Raw genomic sequence first — 6,112 nt, 5'->3', positions numbered from 1 at the left:
GAACAGGATGTGAGGTTAGTGACTTGCCGTGTTTCACCATCTTATGAATGAGAGCTACTCTCACTGTGCACCACAGTCACTCGCAGCACTTTTGAAGTACTACAATCAGCCGTAATCATATTTATATGACATGTTCCTCTCCCACACGCTTGAATGAATGAAGACCAAATGTGTGTGAGTATAAAAAGACATGATGGTACATTGAGAAGAAGAAGCAGGATGAGGAGAGAGCTGCTTAAAAATATAAAGCACATTAACCCAGGCCTGGATTCTATCAATGGTTACGTGTGAAGTTCATCACATGTCTGCAGTTTCTAAGGTTTAAAAGACGTTTTCATAAACAAGAAACTGCTTGTGAGCAGTTTTCCATCTGTGCCTGGCAGGTCACTACACTGATTATAATGAGTCAATTATGGCCTCATCATGGCCATGTTCATTCATTCTCATAGAATTCCTGGTGTTGCTGAATGAAACATTCTCCTTATGTTCACATTCAAAACAACAGAGTTACTGGGAGCACCTCCACCTGTGAGCTGGTGTTAGCGTACCAGGCTAATTACTGTTACTGATGACTGTACGCACTGAGCATTGTTTGTACCTGCCTCATTACTGGATTCCAGGCTTGGGTGAGAGGAAGGTGGTTAAACACAGGTCCATGTTGTGGACTGCAGGAAAGGAGAGTCCGTCGATTCTGGATGTGCCCTTAGGTGTAGTCCCTCTAATAGACAAACCGTGCCGCTTCTACTCAACATTAAAGGTCGGGGAGGAGGTTTTAAAACTCAGTGAGAGTCAGCCAGATTTAAAGTAAACACACGCCCCTTTCTCTGTGAGCTCACCCTGAAGCCACGCCTCCAATCACATGGACGCATCACCTGAAGACGAGCTGCGGTCTGTGGCTTCGGCCATCATGCACGTACCTCTCTGGTGCACAGAGCAGGAAGAGAGTGACAACCAGCCAATACTCCTACAGGGTCCACCCGGAGGATTGATGATGTTTTTATGTTTTATAGCTTCAGATGATTCATATTCTTCGTTTTAATGAGAAACTGCCGAACTAATCGGTTGCTATCGGATTGTAAAGAGAAGTTACACTAATTTAACACAAAGAGCATCAGAAGGAAACCTCCTACCCGACCTTTAGGTTGACAAACATCACAGAGTACCAGTCAGTATGTTATTCCCACCTGTTTGTTAGTTGTGTGTTTGTATGGCAAGTAAGATTAATGAGCTAATCTTTAATACGATCCTAATAAGTAAGTGGAGGATGTTTCTGTCTGGAAATGCCTTTTAGGATTAGCCTGTGACTACCATGCAGTCATTATGAACAGATTTACCCTTTTTAGAGGTTCTGCTTCAAAAGAGTTCAGACAAAAACATTTATTGCTCATCCTGGAAGTGAATTTTCAGCCAAAGCTAGCTAGCTTAATAAACCTGTTAATGTGTTAATGTGTCAGCTGAAGTAAGAACCCTGTTTTTTTTCATCTATAACTAATGATTAGGAATGTTGTTTGCTGCTTAGCTTTGCTGAGTCAGTTAGCTGAGGACCAACAGCGTACATCATGTGTGTTTGTGTTTGATCAACATGACAAGAAGATTCCCTCATCATTATTGTCATTGTGTGTGTGTGTGTGTGTGTGTGTGTGTGTGTACCTATGCGCTGCTGCTTTAGTAAACAAGGGTCAAGTGATACCCGGGGGCTGAATTTTAAATACACTGCTTGTGCCAAGAATGTCCACACACACATACACACAAACAGCCAGAGGGCACACACCATGCTCAGCAAAGCAGGCATAATGTGTGCATGTGCACAGAGAGGCGGAGGCAGCAGAGGGATGGACACACAGAACAAAAGGCAGCTGGACCTGGTGGTTCCTATCAAACCCTTTGATTGAGTGATAACACCCTGCACCTCATTTCTGGGCATCAGACTCCACCAGTAATACCAGACAGCTGGGAGGCAGAAAAAAAAAAGCAAAAGTGCAGTTTAACCGTTTCACTGCCAGAGAAGAATTGAGCTGGCTGTGGTTATCTGACTAAAAGCTTTCTCTCTCACTCTCTATATATTAGTGGTTTCACTCCAATGAGTACCGATGAAAGTGTCACCAGACCTCACCCAGTCACGCCTGTCTGTACCACACTACCTGACATCTACAAGCGCCGCATGTCACCGGCGAGGTAACGGCGAGGCGTGTGAGATCTGCACCTATATGAATTCAAGTGTTCTGATTCAGAGTTCCCCAAGACCGACACATATTGATCTGAAAGTGCTCAGCACCTCGCTGCATGTGCAGAGGGCATGTGTTTTTTTTGGGTGTCTCTCTGCATATGACTAAAAATGACTCTGCATTTGCCCCTGAGCGTGTTTCTGTTTCCCCTTTGCTCTCATGGGAGTCTAAGGGGAGTATCTGTGATTGAAAACAGATGACAGGATGGTGATTAAACTACTGATAATTCAGGTTTCCCAGTCAAAACCACAATTATGCTAATTATTAGCAATAAACCAATGATGTGTGGTCCAGTGGATATGTTCAAAATATCTAACAACTTGAGTAATAAACAGATGAATCATACAGTCATTTAATCATACAGTTAAATTTGTGTGACCGTGGTAATTCTGAGGTAAACAGCAGAATCACTGTTCATAACTGTTCATATCCGAACAGTGTGGCTGTGGCCGGAGTCATAACACCTATCAGGGTGAGCAGGAAGTCACGCTACATGCTGTTACTACACATTGTGTGGTTTTTGTTGTGCTAATCCAAAGCCTGACCCTGCTGCTCTACTTTCTACCGAAATCTAACATGCAAAGTTTACCCACGTTCAACATGCGACAGACATTTCTAGAATGACGTGTAGGTTCAGCAGCACCATTGTTAGTTTGGAAGTAGAACTGTGAGCTCCTCTGTGTTTTTACAGTGATACAAACAAACAAGTTAAAGGAGAAATATAGAACTATCCATTCACATATAACTATGGACAAAGTGTCACTTAGGTTTCTGAAGAGTCTCTGTGGGACAGACTGCTGATGGCAGCACCATAATCTACCTAAACTTGAAATACAGGCAAAGAGGTGGAGCCGAGCAGGAAGCTGAAATCAGCCACGGCCATAATTATGCATAACTCCAAGTACCAGTGAGTTTTATATATATTGTCACAAAAACCTAACTGATCATTATTATTCAGGCTGTACACATGTTTATTTCTGCTGTCGGACATTTGAACAAAGCAGTCTGTGCAGACTGACAGAAAAACCATGCAAGAAATGACACAAGCACACATTTGTACAGGTGTGTATATGTGCACCCTGCGTCTGTTGTTTGTTTTTTGCAGTCTGAGGGCATGAAAGGTTTGAAGAAATGTAGACGTACAGTCAGTTGTTGTAAGTCTGATGCACGGACATCTCACGGTATTAGTTGGCTATTATATGTTGTGACGTTCAAAAAAAGGGTTAAAAGTCTATTATTTAAAGAATAAACTTCCCAACATGTCCCTAATGTTCTTACATTTTCCCTCTGTACTGTCCTAACATCAGTTTTGGCCGGACGTATTTCAGCTGTTAAATTCAAACTCTAACTTTAGCTGCTTTAGCTCACACGTGCTTTAACCCCTGTTAGTCACTCTGATGAAGGCATTTCTGAAACTCTTTGTATCACAGTCACAACAAGCCACAACAGCATAAACTAAACCAAGCGCCAAAACAGCCAAGAGCTGAATGAAACAGAACACATGAACAAACCTAACAACACGCTGGAGACAGGAAGACAGGGCTGAAGGTCTGATGAAGGTCTGATGAAGGAGCCACAGGTCAGGGCACAGATGCAGGGACACACATGTGGAAGCAGGCCTTTCACAATAAAACAGGAAACAACCAAAGCCAAGCAAATAAAGCATCCAGGAAAAGAGCTTATTAATCGAATGTAGGTACACAGGTGTGTGTCCTGTCAGCGTGGATTCAGAAACACAACGATCATCATGCTGTTATTTGCTCTCTGAGCTCCACGCTGCCCAATATTTCCTTGCAGCACATGTTAATGTGCTGTAGGCTGTAATATGATGGTGAGTAATGTATCAGGAAATTCTTTTTACATCAGAGAGATGAAAAGCATCCCAGACACACACACACACACACACACGGCCTGAAAACAGCAGATACAGTAAATGAAGAACATGAAACGTCTCTTCATGTATTTGTACACACGGTGGCCCAAATCATTTTTGCTGAGCCCACTTGCAGCGTTCTGAGCGGAGACGTTCAGCAGATATAAAAAGCAGTGGCCTCTGACCGCCTTTGAACTCGCTGTCTGGGCTTTCTGTGTATGACAGCGACGATCCTTTGACAGGAAAGTTTCTGTTGGTAGGTGTGAGCGTGTGTGTGTGTGTGTGCACATACAGAGTGAGTGTGCGTGTGAAAACCCAAACTGGTGAACCACTTCTGGTAAGTAAAATAGAAGTGGGCTTCACTTGGTGTCATCTGTGTCTGTAGTGAAACAGACAGTAAATAATCAGCCGAATTCAGATGAAAGTTTAAGGGGCTTTTATGACTAATTAGGAGATAAAGTTCGCGTGTACTATGACTGTGTTGCCTCTCAATGTAGGAAAGCCGATGATGAGATAAATGTTATGTGTATATATGAAGTTATTGGACCGGTGTGATATTTCTGCTCAGGCAGAGATGGTCGCCAGCTATTTGGAGTCTTTAACTGGAACATTCGTGGGCATCCGGTCCTCCGTGTTATCAAACCTTCATCTCCGTGCAGGCTACGCTGGCATTTCTAATGAATGAATCAATAGGTGCCTTTGTGGCTTGTTGCAATCATGGAAGTTCAATTCTGAAACACGGAAACAGATCTACCTACGTAGATTAACAAGTGCTCCGTTTTCCCGCCTGTGTGTGTGTGTGTGTGCGCTTCCACAGGCATCGCATGGCATTCACTTCTGTGCACGTCTTCTCGACTGTATTTCCAGGAAGCACTGGAGCCTACAAGTGCTGAGTCTCGATGATCAACAAGCAGCAGCGAAGTGCATCAGAATGCGTCTGGATCGCCTACACAGTTTCAACACAACTTGCACCATTGATCTCAACCATAAGCACGCAATTAGACTCAGTGTCCTTTCCCTGCGTCTGGCTTGGTGTCTGTGTAAACATTTCTCATAATACAGGTGCGTGGATTTGCTGGCAGGGATGCAGTGAGCGCAAAGGCAACACACAAAACATCAAAAATCCACCTGAAATAATAGAAGGCTGAGGATATTTATGTTGCTATTTATACATACCAGAGACATATGACTAGAATGATTCTTAGAAGTCTGTTTTCCTGGGTGAGTGGTTTGTGTTTCACACTCTTACTACTGTAACCATGATGCCCATCTAACCTTTTTTCTTCTATATCAGTAACAATAATCTAACATAAGCGACTCTCTGCGCTGAAAGATAAACATAGCTGCCTTTTCTCATTTGAATTACCTGCTGGGAAATTGTGTAGGCTGAAGTGATGCTCTAACCTCAAACCAATACCACAGCTTCTCATTTGACATGTCGAGAGTAAATAAGCCAAGTCATTTACCAGCTACTGTGATTAATGTGTACACGCTGTCCTCATGTGAATGGGCTCTTTTTCTCACAGGTCAATACGCATTTTCACTACAAGGAGGGTTCGAGTTCAGAGAGAGAGGAATGTCTACAGCATTCCTAGCAGACGAGGAGATACCTACACGAGGTTACAGAGATAAATCCATGGCCACACATGAACCCTGAACGTGATGGAAAACAATACCTAAACCTGGAAGAAGAACAGCATAGTTTGTCATAGATGCAGCTGTTTCTGTGCAAAAACCAGTCGATGCAAAGACAATAAAAGAAGACTTGCACTCCCCTAATGACTCCAGCCAGCAGGTGGTTAGCTTAGCTTAGTATAGAGACATAGTGAAACAGGGGGGGAGTGATTAGCTCTGCTACACACCATCTTGTACATTTTCTGGAGGGACTTGTCACCATGATAACAAAGAAAAATGGTGGAGAGGCTTGTTGCAGACGGAAGACGTTTGCCCTGTAGCGTGTGTCTACAGTTCTGAAAGGAACAAAAAGGAAATCCTCTGCGGTTCAAGAAGATCT

This window comes from Parambassis ranga, chromosome 1, assembly GCF_900634625.1.
Source record: "Parambassis ranga chromosome 1, fParRan2.1, whole genome shotgun sequence".
Classification (NCBI taxonomy): domain Eukaryota; kingdom Metazoa; phylum Chordata; class Actinopteri; family Ambassidae; genus Parambassis; species Parambassis ranga.
This window is presented reverse-complemented; position numbering follows the sequence as displayed.